General features: G+C 40.1%; 1 long non-coding RNA gene across 6 annotated transcripts; it reads left to right on the forward strand.

Moving 5' to 3' along the window:
- Nucleotides 1-1,499: 1,499 nt before the first annotated feature.
- Nucleotides 1,500-16,200, forward strand: LOC148125240 (uncharacterized). 6 transcript variants are annotated; one of them, XR_015744252.1, is made up of 8 exons: nt 1,500-1,557; nt 4,467-4,574; nt 6,486-6,564; nt 12,235-12,295; nt 12,490-12,640; nt 12,735-12,826; nt 14,549-14,655; nt 15,502-16,200. It is a non-coding gene; the product is annotated as an uncharacterized LOC148125240 (long non-coding RNA). The 6 variants fall into 6 exon arrangements; XR_015744253.1 differs by lacking the exon at nt 12,235-12,295; XR_015744254.1 differs by lacking the exon at nt 4,467-4,574 and having other exon boundaries at nt 1,502-1,557.
- Nucleotides 16,201-18,341: the final 2,141 nt, after the last annotated feature.

Here is an 18,341-nt window from a genome sequence, read left to right on the forward strand (position 1 = left end):
TCAGTGTGACACTGAGTTATGGGAGACTGATTGACAATACTGTTTCCCACCCGGAATTATGTTTCCTTCGACATCCAGCTGCAGGTTGGGTTGCTCACTCTTGAAATTGTTCTCATGGATAGAGAGCAGAACTGAAGAAATGTAGTGTTGGCAGAACAAGGCACACACAGCAGCTGGTTAAATCAGAAGCAAAAATTGGCATTCCGACATATAAGCCATTCACAGATATATATATATATATAGAGAGAGAGAGAGAGATCTAATGGTTAAGACACCAAGCCAGAAAGTGGGAGACTGTGAGTTCTAGTCCAGTCTGACCCATGAAAGCCACTTGAGTGACCTTGAGCCAATCAACAAGACACTGTGAGTTCTAGAACCTCCTTAGGCATGAAAGCTGGCTGGGTGACTTTGGGCCAATCACCAGGCGACTGAGTTCTAGTCCAGTCTAAGCCATGAAAGCCAGCTGGGTGACTTTGGGCCAATCAAAGGTGACCGAGTTCTAGTTCAGTCTAAGCCATGAAAGCCAGGTGGGTGACTTTGGGCCAATCACCAGGAGACTGTGAGTTCTAGTCCCAAGTTAGCCATGAAAACCAGCTGGGTGGTTGTATGTGTTGTTGCCCTAAGTTGTTTGTAAAAATAATAAAGGTGGTATGCAAATAAATAAATAAGTAAAATTTATACACCATTCAAAAGAGACAACAAAAGGTTAAGAAGGGAACAAAAAGAGCAGAACACTTCTTTTTTATCAGCCATTGCCTAGATAAACAGGGATTAACACCAGACAAACTATCAGGCAAAAAACAATATCCTGATCAAGGAAGTACCAAGGGGAAAATCAACACTGGCAGAGCAAAATAAACCCCACACAAAATAGCACTGATGATGTTGCCCAATTGAGTTATGAAATGTCTGCAAGCTAACAATCAATCCTAGGTTATTAAGGATTCCATAGAAATGGTTGGCATTGCATTATGCTGGTCTGTGAACAAAAAACACACACATTGGAATGCAATTAAATAAAAACAACTAAGGATGAAAACAATTGTTATTTCTTTTCTTGGATACAAAAAGAAACACCCCACTTCCCCAGGACAGAAACGTAAAGATTATTTCAATTTTAATTCTACTTTCAAAGGAATGATAGAAGCACTGAAACAGAGGAGCTACACAACAGCCAGGTAATCAGACAAAGAAATCACCACTTTTTGAGGTGTTTCAAAATTGGGGAGGATAGCTAATACCCTTAAAAAGAGGAATACATTTCAAAAGGATCTTGGTAAATGAGAGAAATTGAGTGACCATAACAGAATAAAGATAATCTTGCTGTGGTGTAAGATTTAATAGCTGCCAACTGCTGTAATTCTGATGTAATATAAGGCTGATGCAAAGAAGATGGATCAGCATTGGAATTGTCTCTTTAAGACTGAGGATGGGTTCTACCCCTTTAAGAGGTGTTTATATAAGGATGACATTATAGAGGGCATGTTCTCTCTCCTTGTGTCTGGCATCCATTGCAGAGGTCTCTGTATAGAGTTAAGAAGATTGATTGTTTGTCAGGTATTTGCCTACCATGTATATTTTTGTATATGTCTTGTCCAGGGATGGGATTCAAATTTCTTAACAACCGGTTTTGTGGGTGTGGCCTAATTTGTGGGTGTGGCTTGGTGGTCATGTGATCGGGTAGGCATGGCTTGCTGGTCGGGCATGGCTTTGTGGTCACGTGACTGGGTGGGCATGGTTTGTATGTAAATATTGTAAATATTTATGTAAATATTGAATTTTTTATAAACTTTTACCCAAAATCAGGCAAAGCAGGCAGGCAGATTGAGTTGCTCCCAGAATCACAGATTCACTCAGAGATCTATCTTTCTGCAATCTATTGTTTGAGTCTGCACTGAAAAATAGAAGCTTCAGTCCTAAAGGAGACTCAGCTCTGCTTTTAGATTAGCTAGAAAGCAAGAAATCCAACGATTTCCTGTTTGTAGCTAATCTAAATCTCCTAGCACAGCAGAACAGCTGATGGTCAGGGAAAAAAAAAAGGAAAAATAGCAACTTACCAAATGCAGGCAAGTTGGATGGCACACATGCCAGTTAAGGAGTGAGTGGGCGAGGAGGGGTCAGCCAGTGGTGCATTGGCTAGTTCTCCGAAATGGACAGAATCAAAACAATCGGTTCTATAGAACCGGTTCGACCAGGTAGAATCCCACCCCTGGTCTTGTATATAATCCACTGTTCAATGTCTAGATCTCTGCCCAGGAGCTGTGCTTCACTCCTGGGTTGTCTCATCATAGTAGTCACATTGCAAACACTCTGATACTGTTGACTCCAACTTTTCTGTGGCTAAGCAAGATAGCCGTTAAGTGAGTTTTGCCCCATTTTACTTCCTTACCATAGCTGTGAAGTGAATCCCTGCAGCCGGTAAGTTAGTAACATGGTTGTGAAGTGAATCTGGCTTCCCATTGACTTTTCTTGGAAGAAGGATGCAAAAGGTGAACCCCCACAGGACCCAGGGACCCCACAACCATCATAAATATGAATCAATTGCCAAGGGTCTGAATTTCAATCACATGACCACGGTCGTTCCTGTGTGAAAAATGGTCACAAGGCACGTTTTTCCCCCAATATCATTGTAACTTTTACTAAACAAATAATTGTGAGTCAAGGACCGAAAACCTGCACCCAGAGAGGACTCAGAGCGAGATGAAACTCATGAAATGGCTTGTGTGATGTGTTGTCACTGGGGTGGGGGTGGGAAGGCTATTATATTATTTTATTAATTGATTATTTTCTTCTATGAGTTTTATTTTTTATATATGCTGTTTTTATATTCGTGTAAGCCTGAGCTTGTTGATCATAAAGGTCGGCAGTTCGGCGGTTCGAATCCATAGCACCGCATAACGGGGTGAGCTCCTGTTACTTATCCCAGCTTCTGCCAACCTAGCAGTTCGAAAGCACGTAAAAAATGCAAGTAGAAAAATAGGGACCACTTTGATGGGAAGGGAACAGCGTTTAGTGCGCCTTCGGCATTTAAATCATGCCGGCCACATGACCACAGAGACATCTTCGGACAGCGCTGGCTCTTTGGCTTTGTAACGGAGATGAGCACTGCCCCCTAGGGCCAGAAATGACTAACATGTTTGTGCGAGGGGAACCTTTACCTTTAGGCTGCCTTGAGTCACCACGTGCAAATAGACGGCAATATACATTTTCTAAATAAAATAAAATAAAATAAAACTTAGCAGAGATAAGGACAAGAAGCAATGGATGGAAACTGATCAAGGAGAGAAGAAACTTAGAACTAAGGAGAAATGTCCTGACTGTTAGAACAATTTATCAGTGGAACAACTTGCCTCCAGAAGTTGTGAATTCTCCAACACTGGAAGTTTTTAAGAAGAGATTGGATAACCATTTGTCTGAAATGGTTGTAACTTAAACAGGGGGTTGGACTGGAACACCTCCAAGGTCCCTTCCAACTCTGTTATTCTATATTCTATAACTGCAAAGTCCTTCACTTAGGATACAGAAACAAACACCAACTCAAATGCTTAGTGATAAGTCCAGAAATGCCTGACCTGATGATGATACTTTGGGGAAAAGGGTCTTGGAGAAGCTATTGATTGCAAACGGAACGTGAGCCAGCGGTGTGATATGGCTGCTCAAAGCCAGATATCATGAGAAGTATAATTTTGAAATTACAAGAAATGATTATTGCAAAGTTATCCAATAAAACGTCAAGCTTTTTCTATGGATTAATACACGGCTTGCCATATTGATCCTAAAGACATGCAACAGAGAAGCCCCTTTCTGCTTCCAATTATGAAAGCTGATCAAAGTCTGTTTGTCTTCGGAATGCAAAAAGATCAAAATAATGGAATACAGTGAGGCCTAAGTACCTTTGGAATAACTTCTCAACTGTGGCGTGAAAGCAGATTTCTCTTTGAAGTTTGAAAATGCCCAAATCAGAGGAAAGAAAACTTTCCCTTTGTTCTACTTTAATCAAGTTGAGTGCAGGCAGTCCTTGACTTATGATCACAATTTGCTAAGTGAAACATTGAGTTCAGGTAGTCCTCGACTTACAACAGTTCATTTAGAGACCGTCCAAAGTGACAAAGTGAGGAAAAAAAGTGAGTTACAACCATTTTTCACAGTTGCGACCTGCAGTGATTCAGTTTAACAACTGTGGCAAGAAAGTTTGTAAAAAAAAGGGAGCAAAACTCACTTAAGGACTGTCTTGCTTAAGAGTGGAAATTTTTGGCTCATTTGGGATTGTAAGTGGAGAACTATCTGTATATGTAGTCCTTGACTTACAACCATTTGTTTAATGACTGTTCAAAGTTACAATAACACTGAAAAAATTTACTTATGACTGGTCCTTGTACTTACCTGCTTACCTAGGCTTCACAAAATCACGAAACAAAAAACCCGTTTTTATTTGGCTAAAGTGAATTCCTATCATTCACATCCAGGAAACTCTCGGCAAACAGAATCAAGGGTGAATTGCAACCACAGACTTTATCAGGCCGAAAGCTTCCAATCGCAATGCTGTACAAGGAAATACTTGGCAAGAAGTCTCTGTGAGTCACGAACAAATCTTCACACTAATTAAACAAACTAATCGTCTCCTGCAAACATCTCTCCCCTTTTGCTTCTCTTTATTCCCTATGGGAGAGCCATTCACTGTCCACCTGTGCCTTTACTCCGGGGTCGACCCTTGTTCCTTAACTGTTCCTTTCTCTTGGCAGCTCTGTGCATGAGCACATTAGGAACAGGCTCCAGCTGTTCTTCTGCCCCACTGATCTCTGACTCTGAAGGCAGCTGATCACTGTCAGATGGCCCTGGCTCCATCTCTGCCTCCAATGCAGAGCATTCTTCAGAGTCTTCCCCAGCCTCCAGGACAGGCCCATGTTTCTCCCCAACCTTCTCAATGTCTGAATCTGCCACAAGCTCCACTGGCCACTGGTGGGCCACAACACTACCGTCATAACATCCCTACCATCACATGATCTAAATTTGGGTGCTTGGGAATGGGAATGAATTTACAACAGTTGTACAGAATTTCATTATTCAAAATAGGCAACACCATCGGTGCACTGATGATATTACCTAGTGTGGGCAGTGAAACATCTGCAAGAAAACAACCAAACTCAAAGATCACCAAAGACCTTTCATTTCAACCCCGAGTTACAAATATTCTCCTTTGTTCATTAATCTGCTTTCCTTTCCTTTTGCATTTTCCTTTCTTGAACCTTTGCTTCGAGCCATCAGATGCCTTCAAAAAGGCTTATTCATTGCCTTTAATTCCACAGTAGTTACAAAGGAGGGAAAAACCCACCTTATTAAAACAGAAATCAAGCAGTTGAAAAAAAAACCATTGACTTCAGAAGTGGCTCGGAAGCACAAATGCATAGGTAATGCAACTTATGTTAAGTCACTGAGCCACTGACAGCAAGGCAGGAAACCTTCTGCAATCACTCCTAGACAGTGCTATAATATTTTCCTTGGTTGTATCCATGTTTTGGGGACTGACAGAGCTTATTTAGCATGAAGTGCTGATACTGGATATGATCAGCAGCTGTAGGAGAGGAACAGGCAGAGCTGAGGGTGGAGTTAAATGCATCATCAGTTTAGAATCCTCGCATTGCCACAAAAGATCCAAGTCCAGTCTGCCCTTGAATGCCATTGACCCTTATCAAGTGCCAATTTAGTACTGACCATTAGATGACTACAGTTTTTTTATTATTTATGTATACATTTTCTCTTTACATACGTAAGTACTTTGTGAACAGCATATTGTCTGGGTCAATTTGCTTACATAATACTATTTTTCCAGTTCCTAGTTTCTACCTCTGTTGTCTAGCCATTTGTAAAACAAGTCCCATGTTCAAAAACAGTGTGTCTTCTTTTATCTTCAGTGTCAGTCTATCCATTTCTGCACAGTCTAACATATTTTGATTATTACTTCTTCTGTAGGTGTTTCCCCATGTTTCCACTACTGTAAATATAATTTTTGCTACTGTTAAGATATGTACCTTAATATTATGGTAATATTAAATATACATTCCCTTTCTCATATTTTTCTGGCATTATGTCTAACAAAAAAAATTCTGGCTTATAATCTATATGATATTTTAGCATGTTTTTCTAACCATGTGTGCATTTTTGTCCATTTTTTTTTTTGCTTTTGAACATGACCACCACATGTGGTAGTATATGCCTAATCTTTGATTACATTTTCAATATTTGGTGGACTTGTTTTTAAATATCTTTGCTAACGTCGTGTCTGACTACAGTCTTGTGTACAGGTAAACCTCAGCCTTGACTAAAATTGAGCCTAAAATTTCCATTGCAAAGCAAGACAGTCGATAAATGAGATTTCCCCCATTTTATGATCTTTCTTGCTGCGATTATTAAGTGAAACATTGTAATTGTTAAGTTAGTAACATGGTCAGGCTTCCTCATTGAACTCGCTTCTCCGATGACCCCAGGACACTGCAACCCTGATGAACACCAGTTTGCAAGCATCTGAATTGTGATTGTGTGACCATGGAAGATGCTACAACAGTCGTAAGTGTGAAAAATGGTCATAAGCCACTTTTTGCAGTGCTTGTTTGTAACTCCAAAGAGTCACTAATTGAATGGTTGTAAGCTGATTACTTGTATAGGCTTGAATAATAAATCTTCTTGGCAGAAACTTAATGTTTGATCCTGATCATTAGCACCTGACAGCAGGCAAAGCTCTAGGACTCTGTTTGGTTAGCCTGGTATCAAATCCCATGTGGTTCTATGTGGAAAATGATAGAAAATCTCATTGTTGTGACTTCTTGAGAAGCCACTGCACCCCTTTGAAGCCTTCTTAGTGTTGGAAGAAATATCAATTTGGTACAGTTCCGAGTGGTGAGAAAGACACTGGAAACATGGAGGCTGATTGGAAAGAGGGTTTAATGAAGCAGAACCATCAAGCACATGGTCCTGGTGCAGCTGAACACATGGAATGGAGAGTGAGGGTTATCTATACACTCTCTGGGCTTTGAACTTGAGCTTCCTGTTCCTGTGGCAAGAGCATGTATTCTATTGGTTGCTGTCAGACTCCCATCCTAGGAGTTTGTCTGAGATAAGTTTGGTTGAAGCCTGGGCTGATATAATGTCCTTAGGAGGTTTTGCAATGCAGTGAGCCCTGCTGCAAGATGGGTTAATCCTATTATGTCAAGGAGGATCATGTCTTAGCCCTGGATCTGAAGGTCTTTTGTCTTGTAGATAGGCTAGCCCAGTCCTTCTTAATGGGCACCAAATATCTGATGGGGCCAAGGAGCTGAAGCTCTGAGTTTTTGTCTCCCTTAAGATTTCCATTTCTCTTTTAGGGGAAATATAATATTCTGCCTTTCTAATATTTCCTAAAACATTTCACTCTCCTAGGAGAGGGGTGGATGCTAACTTTTCTAGATTAGCTGTCAAGATTCCTAATTTAGCAGAGTTTCACCATAATTCTAGGGCATCCATAAAAGATTACAATAATATCATATATTTCTCCTTCACCTTCATCACACAAATAGTATGAATTTCATAATTTGTGTCCTCTGCCCAACAGCGTAAAGATGCACGGAACATCATGTATTCTCCCTACCTGTCATGGAGACTCATAAGCCAAGTTGACCTCTTTGAGATTTTAATTCAAGACTGGGAAGCTTAGGAGAGTGCTGAGCAATGGAAAAATGTATTGTACATCAAAGCACAAGACTTGGCCCTCTCCGAAGCAGGAGTGGGTGATCGTGAATTCTAGTTCCACCATGGCCATGAAAGCCAGGGGGGTGACCTTGGGCCGGTCGCTCTTTTTCTGTCCAACTCACCTCATAAGGTTGCTGTTGTGGCGAAAATAGTGTTAGGAATAACAAGGTTACCTAACATAGTTTGGGTAAAATAATATATATAAACTATGATAGTAAGTTTAAGTGTGTGTCACTTTTAAACTGCAAAGCATGTAATTTTGGGTGCGGTGTGAAACTGCCATAAGAGGGAGCAAGAGAACCTGCTGGATTGCTGACGATTGCTGGTTTGCTGGATTGATGATTTGCTAACTGCGTGTTTCCTACTGCTGAGTTTTTGAACGTCGAAGGAAGAAAGGAGGTTTGACTTCTTCATATCTCTACTGTGAGGAGATATATTACTGGACTGATATTTGTAAGTTTACTGACCTCTTTTTTGACACTGGACTTTGCAACTGAATAATCCCTGGACGGACTGAACTAGTGAATGATATATGGACTGTTTGACTATGCTATAACTCTTACTGGAATAAACTATTTAACTAGCACAGTGTATCTGTTTTTACTGAGTGTAAACTACAAAAACGTTTATCTCACATATTTTGCCTGCCTGCCTGACTGCCATGAACATTCTGCTAGGGTGTATCCCTAACAAATAGGAGGAGGAAGGAATGTTAGGTATGTTTGCTGCCTTGAATTATTTGTTATAAAGGGGTAAATAAATACAACTTGTCTTCTTTTTAGAGATCAAGGAATATATAGCTGAGAAAGATACAGCTGAAAGAGAGAGGCTCTGATACCAAGTCTTCTATTCAGTTTCCATGGCTGTGTGTGATGACCCAGAGTATATCATAAACATAACAAAATCTAAAACGTCACTAAAAGTCCTTTAATGCCTTCAACTTGGCTTCACTGTTTAACTGTTCACAATGGAGGTAAACTATTTTCAAAATAATATTTCAAAGGCAAGAAACACAGTTCACATTCAAAGAGCCAATAACGAAGCAAAAAACAAAAACAAACTGCATTGAATAAAGTTCCTCGACAGACCAGGATAGATAATTGCCAACTTCAGGAAGATAACCAGGGACAGTCCGTTGGAAGAACGCCAACCAAGATAAACCTTCTTTAGAAATAAAACACTAACTTGACTCCAGCGTCTGTTAGCACGCGGGTCCAAACTCTTATGCAAATCCCACACCTGCAACCCATGAAGAGGATCATGTACCTCTCCTCTTAAGTAGACCATGTTTTACCCTGATCCTCTCCTCCCTGCATGCCCTAGGATGGATAGGGGATGGGCCTGGGTCCTCCTCTGACTGCTCAGCTGGCCTCTGCCCTTCCCCAGCCTCCTCCACCACCTCTGGAGCCACACTTCCACTCACTGTTGGCTGTTCCTCCTCTTCCTCAGAATCAGTCTCCACCAGGGGCATGATACTGTGGCTGGAATTTGATCGTCATCAGATCACTTTTATGTTTGCTTGTTTCTGTGTCCTTTTCTTTCAATTGCCTGGTAAAAGTTAAGAATGTCTTTCTCACATCCCGGACATAAACTGTTTCAACTCCTTCCCTCAAAACGACGCTATAGAGCACTGCACATCAGAACAACTAGACACAAGGAGTTTTTTCCCGAATGCTCAACAAATAATTCCCTCAAAACTGTCCAATTATTTACAAAGTCTGCATTACTATTACTATTAATCTTCCTATCCTTCCTTTCACCCACCTCCTCCCACTTCTGACTGTATGACTGTAATGTTGTTGCTTGTATCCTTACGATTTATATTGACTGCTAGTATGATTTGCTTGCTTATTGTACGCTATGACTATTATTAAGTGTTGTAACTTATGATTCTTGACTCTTGTTGAATGTATCTTTTCTTTTATGTACACTGAGAGCATTTACACCAAGACAAATTCCTTGTGTGTCCAATCACACTTGGCCAATAAAGAATTCAGTTCAGTTCAATTAAATCCCTCTCCTGGCACAAAGGATTCTGGGCTATCTGTCCAAGGTATACCACTGAACATAAGAGCAAATTAAATATTGAAACTGAGAAGTGAGTCAGAATCCTTGCTGTGTCTGTTCAGAATCCTAATTTGCACAAAAATTCTATTTAAAACAAATTATGTGATAAGAAGCTGAGCTGAGCAGATTAATCTCACCTCAATTAGACCTTTGGGGGAAAATCGAGCATTCTGGAAGGGAGGGATGTTATTTAAAATAGTAGTAATACTAAAAGCATAAAGAGTAGAGTATCCTGAATCAAGTCAGAGGTAAAATGAACCCCCAGAATAAGCCTTTTTATTAAATAACATTTTGGCACGTTCCAAAGGTGCTTTGCCAAAAAGAAACTAGATTACCTTTACTTTATTTATTTTTTTTGTTTCTCACCCAAGAAGCTTCTTCTATACTTGAAGAAGCTTCTTGGAGGAGAAATGAAATGTTTTCAAAGAAAAAAAACCAAGGAAGTCCAGTTGCCCTTTGGAAAAGCACCTTTAGGACAACTATAACCTTGATGCAGAGGTGGTATTCACCAGGTTCTGACCAGTTCTGGAGAACCGGTAGTGGAAATTTTGAGTAGTTCAGAGAACCGGCAAATACCACCTCTGACTGGCCCCACCCCCATCTATTCTCTGCCTCCCGAGTCCCAGCTGATCGGCTGGGTCTTCTTTTGTTGCCCTGCAAAGGAGAACAGAGCTGGAAAGTAGGTTATTGGGGTGGGGAGGGAATGGGGATTTTGCAGTATCCTTTCCCTACTATGCCCACCAAGCCACCCCCACCAAGCCACGCTCACAGAACCGGTAGTAAAACATTTTGAATCCCATCACTGCCTGGATGATTGAGAATCTCCAGAGATAACATTTTGGCAGGTAACTTATCTGTATCTCCACATCATTTTCAACTATCAAGCATGCATATTGGACTAAAAGATAACTTCTACAAGTTCTATAACCTTCTTGAAAATTTAGATTAACTTGCCATTCTTAGATATGTATTTCCTCAGTTGATTGTGTGCCATCAAGTTGATTTTGATTCTTGATGACCACATAGATAGATTGCATCTATGATGATCTGTCCCTAACTTGGTCTTTGGGGTCTTCCAACATTGCAACCATCACCACTGTAACCACAATCATACACCTTGCTGATAATCATCCTCTTCTTATCTTTTCTTCCACCTTTCCCTGTGTTAGAGCCTTCTTCAGATAGCTAGATCTTCTCATAATATGTCCAAAGTAGGATAATTTGAGGCTCATCATTTGTGCTTGGAGTGAGAACTCCAGGTCAATTTGTTTGATGATCCATTGGTTGGCTCCATTTTTTATTCGTTTGACTGTTCAAGGTATTCTCCAACACCAAGTGCTAATGCCCTTCTTATCCTACTTCAAAGTCCAACTGTTACTTCCATAGAGTGTTACAGGCAATACCATGGTCATAGCAATAGCACTTAGACTCGTATACTATTTTACAGTGCTTGATAGTCCTCTCTAAGTGGTTTACAGAATCAGCATATTGCCCCCAACAATCTGGGTCCTCATTTTACTCACCTTGGAAGGATGGAAGGCTGAGTCAATCTTGAGCTTGGTGGCAGGCAGCCAACAGGCAGCAGAATTAGCCTGCAATACTGCACTCTAACCACAGCACCACTGTGGCTCAACAACTTGGTTTCCAAACTGAAGACTAGTAAGTATGGTTCCTCTCAGAGCTAAGAATCAAGGTCTGACTATGTGTGTTGGCTCTACTAATTCTGATTCATAAAACTTTCCCAAGCAACCAATCAAGTAGCATCAATTACCTTCATTCTTCTGGAGAGGTCCTCTAAGAGATGCCATTCTGAGGGAAAAAAGTAGTCTTAGTTCCATGACACCTTTATATTCATCCTGTAAATCTGAATCCTTCAGTGATGACTATAATGGAGCCTGCCCATCATTGTCATGACAGCCATAAAACCTATGACCAAGGATTACAGAACTGAAATGCATTCTTGAACAAAATGAGTATTCTTTCAAACAGTTTCCTGGAAGGACATACTATTAACTATAATGTGTAATTTTCTTTCCAAATGGATGTGATTGTCTAAGAAATAAGCCACAATATTTTATTCATCATCGTAGGTCATAGTTGAAAACATTTTCCTGTGATTTTCACATTATATCTGTGATAAAGAAAATTATGATGATCTGCATTTAAATCTACACATTTCCTCTCAGAACTCAAGGTGGTTTCTCATCTAAGTTTTTTCTTGCATCTGTAGTCTTGGAAGTCTCATTTTATCCAGTCAAAGTATCTCACCCAGTTCAATTTTGTTGGTTCTTTCTGGTTGAACCTCAGACCACAGGCCTTTCAATTTATGGAAAGATCCAAGCTATTGGGTTCCTCTGATATTTAACAAAACATTGATTGTGAAAATGGAAAATTTCTATGTATTTATTTTTATTCTACCTTTATTATTTTTACAAATAATTCTAGGCAATGGACATATCCAACACACCTTCGTCCTCTTATTTTTTCCTCACAACAATCCCATGAGGTGAGTTGTGCATGGGTGGAGGGGGAATGATTGGCCCAAGGTCACCCAGCTGGTTTTTATGACTAAAGTGGAACTAGAACTCCCGGTTTCCCATTTTCTAGTCTGGTGCCTTAATTACTAGACCAAATCAGGTCCTTATATTCCATGAAAAACACCCACTGATCATCCTCTCTTTCCCCTCTCGTTTGAACAAGGAAGCGTTCACATGGTCCAGATGGTCCTAATTTTCACTCAACATCTGTTGTGCTCTGCTTTGAACTCCAGCTGATGACACCATTGCAGGTGGAAGACCAGCCCAAAAAGATGCAGGAAATCAACAGCAGATTCCACACAATCTCATCCCAGGTTATTATTATCTTAATTTGCATTGGAGTATTGAAAGCTGTAAGCCTGAAGAGTAATTCAGTATGGGTGCAACTCAACGTTTTAATCCCTGAAGTCTCTTTCAACTCTGTCATGTGGTGTCTGCTTTCTCCTGGAATGGTAGCAATAAAGATTGACTTTCATGAAACACACATACATTTGTATCAGGTAGGAATTTAAATTAAAAACACAGATTTGCTTCTTGACATTGTGAGATGTAAGAACCGATTTATTTAATATTCACAATACAGAGACAGGTCTGGTTCACAATTCAAAGCTTTATTAAAGAAAATAAGCATTTGCTAACGGGCCTCCAAGTCCCTTCCAAAGTGGATTGGGTAACAAGAACAGCAAGAGCTGGTCAAACAATACATTTTATGCACTCTACACAATGCACGCCACACCTAAAAAGCCCTCCCCACTCCCCTTATTATCTCTAAGTCATAGTATAAGGTAAAGGGTCACCATGACCATTTCTTCCTAGGCACCGGATATCTTATTTTGTTTACTTGTAGTTTCGCCTTGGGCGGATGTTCTTGTTTTCTAAGAAGCCTGCAACTATCCAGCAGGTTTTGTTTAACTGAATATACTTCGTGGTTAGGATACAGCAACAAAGACAACACAGCTTAATAATGCACTTAATATTTCTAATTCCTTTATAAAAGAGTAACTTAATATTTATTTCCTTCAGGTTCAAACAGGGAACTAGAATAGTATTATTTAGAACTATGGCAAAATCATGGAAAAAAGAACCGCTGATCTTCCTACTGATAAGATTAGCTTTATTTTGGTATATTTTCTTTCCATAAAGGCACAAAAATCTATAGATGTCAATGGAGATTCTCAACCATCCAGGTCAAGGTTGTCCCAAAGGTGCTTTTTCAAGAGGCAACTGGACTTTCTGGTTTTACTTTGAAGACATTTTGCTTCTCATCCAAGAAGCTTCTATAGCTCAGAATGGAAGGATTTATATTCCTTGCAGAGAGTTGGTCATTTGCATTCTTTTTAGAGAGTCATTGAGGCCACTTGGAGGTTTATCTGTGTTCTAAGGGTCACCTGAGTCATTGAGAAGTTGGAGCTGTGCTTTCTGCAAGATGTTTTTCTGCCCTGTGTCCCTTTAATGTTGAACACAGGCTCAGGCTGCTGGAGATCAAGCACCTTTGGGACAACAATGACCTGGATGACTGAGAATCACCTTAGACTTTTAGCTTTGGGATGAACATCCTTTGAATGGTGTGGGACTGTGAATAGGTTTCCAGAAAAAATGCAGACTACAGAAACGATTTGGACTTCACTTTGAGATGCAGACAACACAGCCTGATCCCCAACAGTGAAGGGATACAGGGCAGAAAAACATCCTGCAGAAAACACCTCCAATTTCTCAAAGACTCAGGTGACCCTGAGGACACAGATAAATTTTAAAGTGGCCTCAACAACTAAAAGTGGCCTCTAAAAGAATGCAAATGACCAGCTGTCTGCAAGGAATATTAATCCTTCCATTTCCCACTATCCAGTCAGAGCTGAAGAAACTTCTTGGATGAGAAGTGAAACATCTTCAAAGAAAAACAAAGTCCAATTGCCTCTTGGATCTTGGACAAATAAGCATTGTGCACAGATCCACGGTCTCAAATATGTTTATATTTATGTCTAATTGCTTTTGAAAGTGATTTAAGACTGTTTTAATTGTAGGCTTGTTTGTCCACTAAGTTCTGTCTGGTTTATCTGGAAAAGCTAACCAAAAATAATTCCATATTGTTTAATCTGATCCGCTAATTCACTAGACCAAATTATTAAAGGTTATCATTCTCAATGTCATATAAAATTAATTAAATAGCAATCTCCCCATTCTTGTCTACTTCTCATGAAGAATGCTTTCTGTTTTGGAAACAGAGAGAACTTTTCTGCAACTCATTGTGGAGCTTCAGAAGTAGCAACTGAATCTGGATCGAACAAAACAATAATGCTAACATGGAATATACTGCCAAGAGCACATTGAAGTAAATCAATTTTTTTTTAATTCTCTGAAAGTTTCAGCTTTGTTAAAACTGAGCATTCTTCAATCTTACGTACTTTTTATCTGCGCTGTACAGATAAAGCCAGCTAGGCAACTGTACAGATTTTTTTGTTCCAAAGGGAATACAATCTTAAGCATTGGATGATTCTAAAGAGAAAAGATGAAATGCTCTTTTGTGGCATCACAGATTTGCAAAAGAGCACGTGGAACATTAATGTGACGAGGCTGGCATGATAATCAGATTCAGAAGCACAGTCAGCAGAAACGTCCTTTGCTCCTTGCTGCAATGCCCATTCAAGGCTGAACTAAAAGGGAATTATTCCTCCCACCTTCCTTCACTCTTCACTCCCATCTGTAGAAGACAAACAGATGCTTTGCAAGAAAAATTCAGACAAGGATCTGAGAAAGTGACCTGAATCCATTGCCAAATTGTCCTTGCTTGTACTGTAATAGCATGTGGGAATTTCTTTGGGAGATGGGAAGACAGGCAAGCAGGAGAATGATAGGATAAGACGCAGCTGAGTCCTCAAATGGACTGAGGGCATGGCAAACGTCTCAAAAGACACCCTCCCTAGTTTCTTGAGCTGTAAAGGCAAGTGGGAAATAGATGCATTATATAATAAATTATATAATAATGTATGATTAGATTAATTAAATTAAATTAAATTACATAAACAAATTATTTGTACAACATATAAATAATTATACATTATATAATCAATTTAGAAGTAAATTTCTATTCTACCATTCAAAACTTTCAAATCATACATCGAAGGAGATGCTCAGTCATCCAGGTTATCCCAAAAGGTGTTTTTTTCTTTCTTTCAAGGGGCAACCGCTTGATAATGCATGGCACAATATAGGAGAACAAACCCATCGGGACAAGATTCCGCAGTCCATCTGCATTTAAAAGATAAAGGCCACTCTATTGAAGACAACAAAGTCCACATTTTGGACAGAGAGCTGATTTGAAAGGGGTTGAAGAGGCCACCTATGTCAAAATTGAACAGCCCTTTCTCAACAGATCGGGAGGGATATGACATTATCTGTCTCCCAGTTACAACGCGGTCCTTTCAATAGTTCCAAGATGGGGCTCCATACCCATTTGCACCACTCAAGTGACCCTGAGGACACAGATAAACCTCCAAATGGACTCAAGGACTCACTAAAAGGATGCAAATGACCAGCTGTCTGCAAGGAGTATAAATCCTTCCATTCCCCACCATCCGGTCAGTGCTGAAGAAGCTTCTTGGATGAGAAGCGACACATTAAAAAGTCCAGTTGCATCTTGAAAAAAAGCACCTTTGTTTCAAATCATACATTTTTCCAGTGAATATTGACTAGTAATTAAATATTGTTCCTGCAAATCTTCCTCTTGTCACAATTTAACAGACAAAAACTGTCACAATTTAACAGGCAAAAACTGTCACAATTTTTTTCCAGCAAGAAAGAAACCATTTTACATCATTGGCATTGATGGGAACAAAAGGAATTGTACTGGATATGTACACTTAACAATATTTAGTTAATCAGGGACGGTCAATAGGATCAGAAGTTTTATCTTCCAAACTTTTGGATTTGTGCTGAAGTCCATCTTCAGGGAAATTCAATCTAGCAGACTGTGTGCTGTTCTCTGTGTGGTATTTATAGTGCCTGTTGTATGTGGTTTCTTAGATGTTTGATTGGGGTGTGTTGACAGCTGGCTTTTAACACATCCCAATCAACATGTAAAAAGCCACATGCAACAGGCACCGTGAATACCATTCACATAACAGCACACAATCTGACAGAGAGAAGTTCCCCAGGATGGGGTCCAGCATGAGTCCGAAAGTTTGAATGACAAAACCTTATCCTGGGACACGTATATTCCGCTTCAATTGTGAATATTTAGTTAAATGCCATGTAGAATAGGATAGGGTAGGGTAGGGTAGGGTAGGGTAGGATAGGGTAGGGTAGGGTAGGATAGGATAGGATAATAGAGTTGGAAGGGTGTCGCGTTGAGCGACCGGTCTGTTGTTTCAGCTTTCTGGTTGATTGCTGAATTCCTCTCACAGAATAACCCTCGCAAGGGTGAGAAAATAGCCCTCGCAAGGGCGAGATAGCAGGACCTCGCAAGGGTGAGGCTAGGCAAGACTCTCACAAGAGTGATTGCCAAGCAAGCACAAGAAATAAAACACACAAAACACAAGAGATCTTAAAATGAGGCAACACTTTGAGCCTGGGGGAGATGGGATTCCCTGGCTGCCCTGGAACAGATGGAAAATGTCCGGGCTTCTCTGCTTCTTCTGCTCCTTTCTCCCCCCCGCCCCCCCCAGGCTTTTTGCTGTCCTCTTTTATTGTGCTAATTCAAGGGAGGAGGTGAGAGAGGAAATTTACAGGAAGGTAAAGAGATACAATGTTAATCTTTTTACACCAGTCTATGTGACATGAGCCACATACTCTGTAGCTGCTATTTTGTAACTGCTATAGACAGGCATATCTTCTTGGAATACACATCCTTTGTCTGAGGTTAATCTTTTTATTAACTCCCTTCCTGTCAGTGCTTTCCTTCTATAATGTTCTGAACTGAATACGTGCCTTTTAGCAAGATTTCTTCCTGTGGAAAAATACAAGACAGAACCAAGATAAAATAGTCACAGAAGGGACCTTGGAGGTCTTCTAGTCCAACCCTCTGTTCAGGCAGGAAACCTTATACTATTTCAGACAAATGGTTCTCCAATCTCTTCTTAAAAACTTCCAGTGTTGCAACATTCACAACTTCTGGAGGCAAGTTGTTCCATTGATTAATTGTTCTCACTGTCAGGAAATTTCTTTTTAATTCTAGGTTGCTTCTCTCCTTGATTAGTTTCTTGTCCTGCCTTCTGGTGCTTTGGAGAATAGCTTGACTCCTCCTTCTTTGTGGCAGCCCCTGAGATATTGGAACGCTGCTATCAGGTCAACCCTAGTCCTTCTTTTCATTAAACTAGACAAACCCAGTTCCAGCAACCTTTCCTTATATGTTCCAGCCTCCAGGCCCCTAATCATCTTTGTTGCTCTTCTCTGCACTCTTTCTAGAGTCTTAACATCTTTTTTACATAGTGGCGACCAAAACTGGATGCAGTATTCCAAGTGTGGCCTTACCAAGGCATTATAAAGTGGTATTAACACTTCACGTAATCTTGATTCTATCCCTCTGTTTATGCAGCCCAGAACCATTTTGGCTTTTTTGGCAGCTGCAGCACACTGCTGGCTCATATCTAAGTGATTGTCCACTAGGACTCCAAGATCTCTCTCACACTTACTACTATTGAGTGAGGTACTACCTATACTATACCTGTGCATTTAGTTTTTCTTGCCTAAATGTAGAACCTTACTTTTTTCACCATTGTGAAAGGTGGAGGATTCAATTCAGCTGCCATAAAATTTACTGACCAACAAAGGCACTCAAAAGTATAGCATGTTATTGACAGGTTATGTGTAAGGGAATCCCTTTTTAACATTTGTCTGACTCACAAGCTCCTATTTCAATCATCCCTTAAACATGCAGTGGACTAACACCCGGTTAACTGAAACTTGATTGTGTCATAATTTGATCCCACTATTGTCACTCTGACAGAGTGACTGATCAACAGTCATCTGTTGATTGTAAAACAGACCCAGTGAATGTCTGTCATTAGCATCTATACTCCA

This window comes from Pseudonaja textilis, chromosome 7 (genome assembly GCF_049901715.1).
Source record: "Pseudonaja textilis isolate UNSWEBS1 chromosome 7, rPseTex1.2, whole genome shotgun sequence".
Taxonomy (NCBI): Eukaryota; Metazoa; Chordata; class Lepidosauria; order Squamata; family Elapidae; genus Pseudonaja; species Pseudonaja textilis.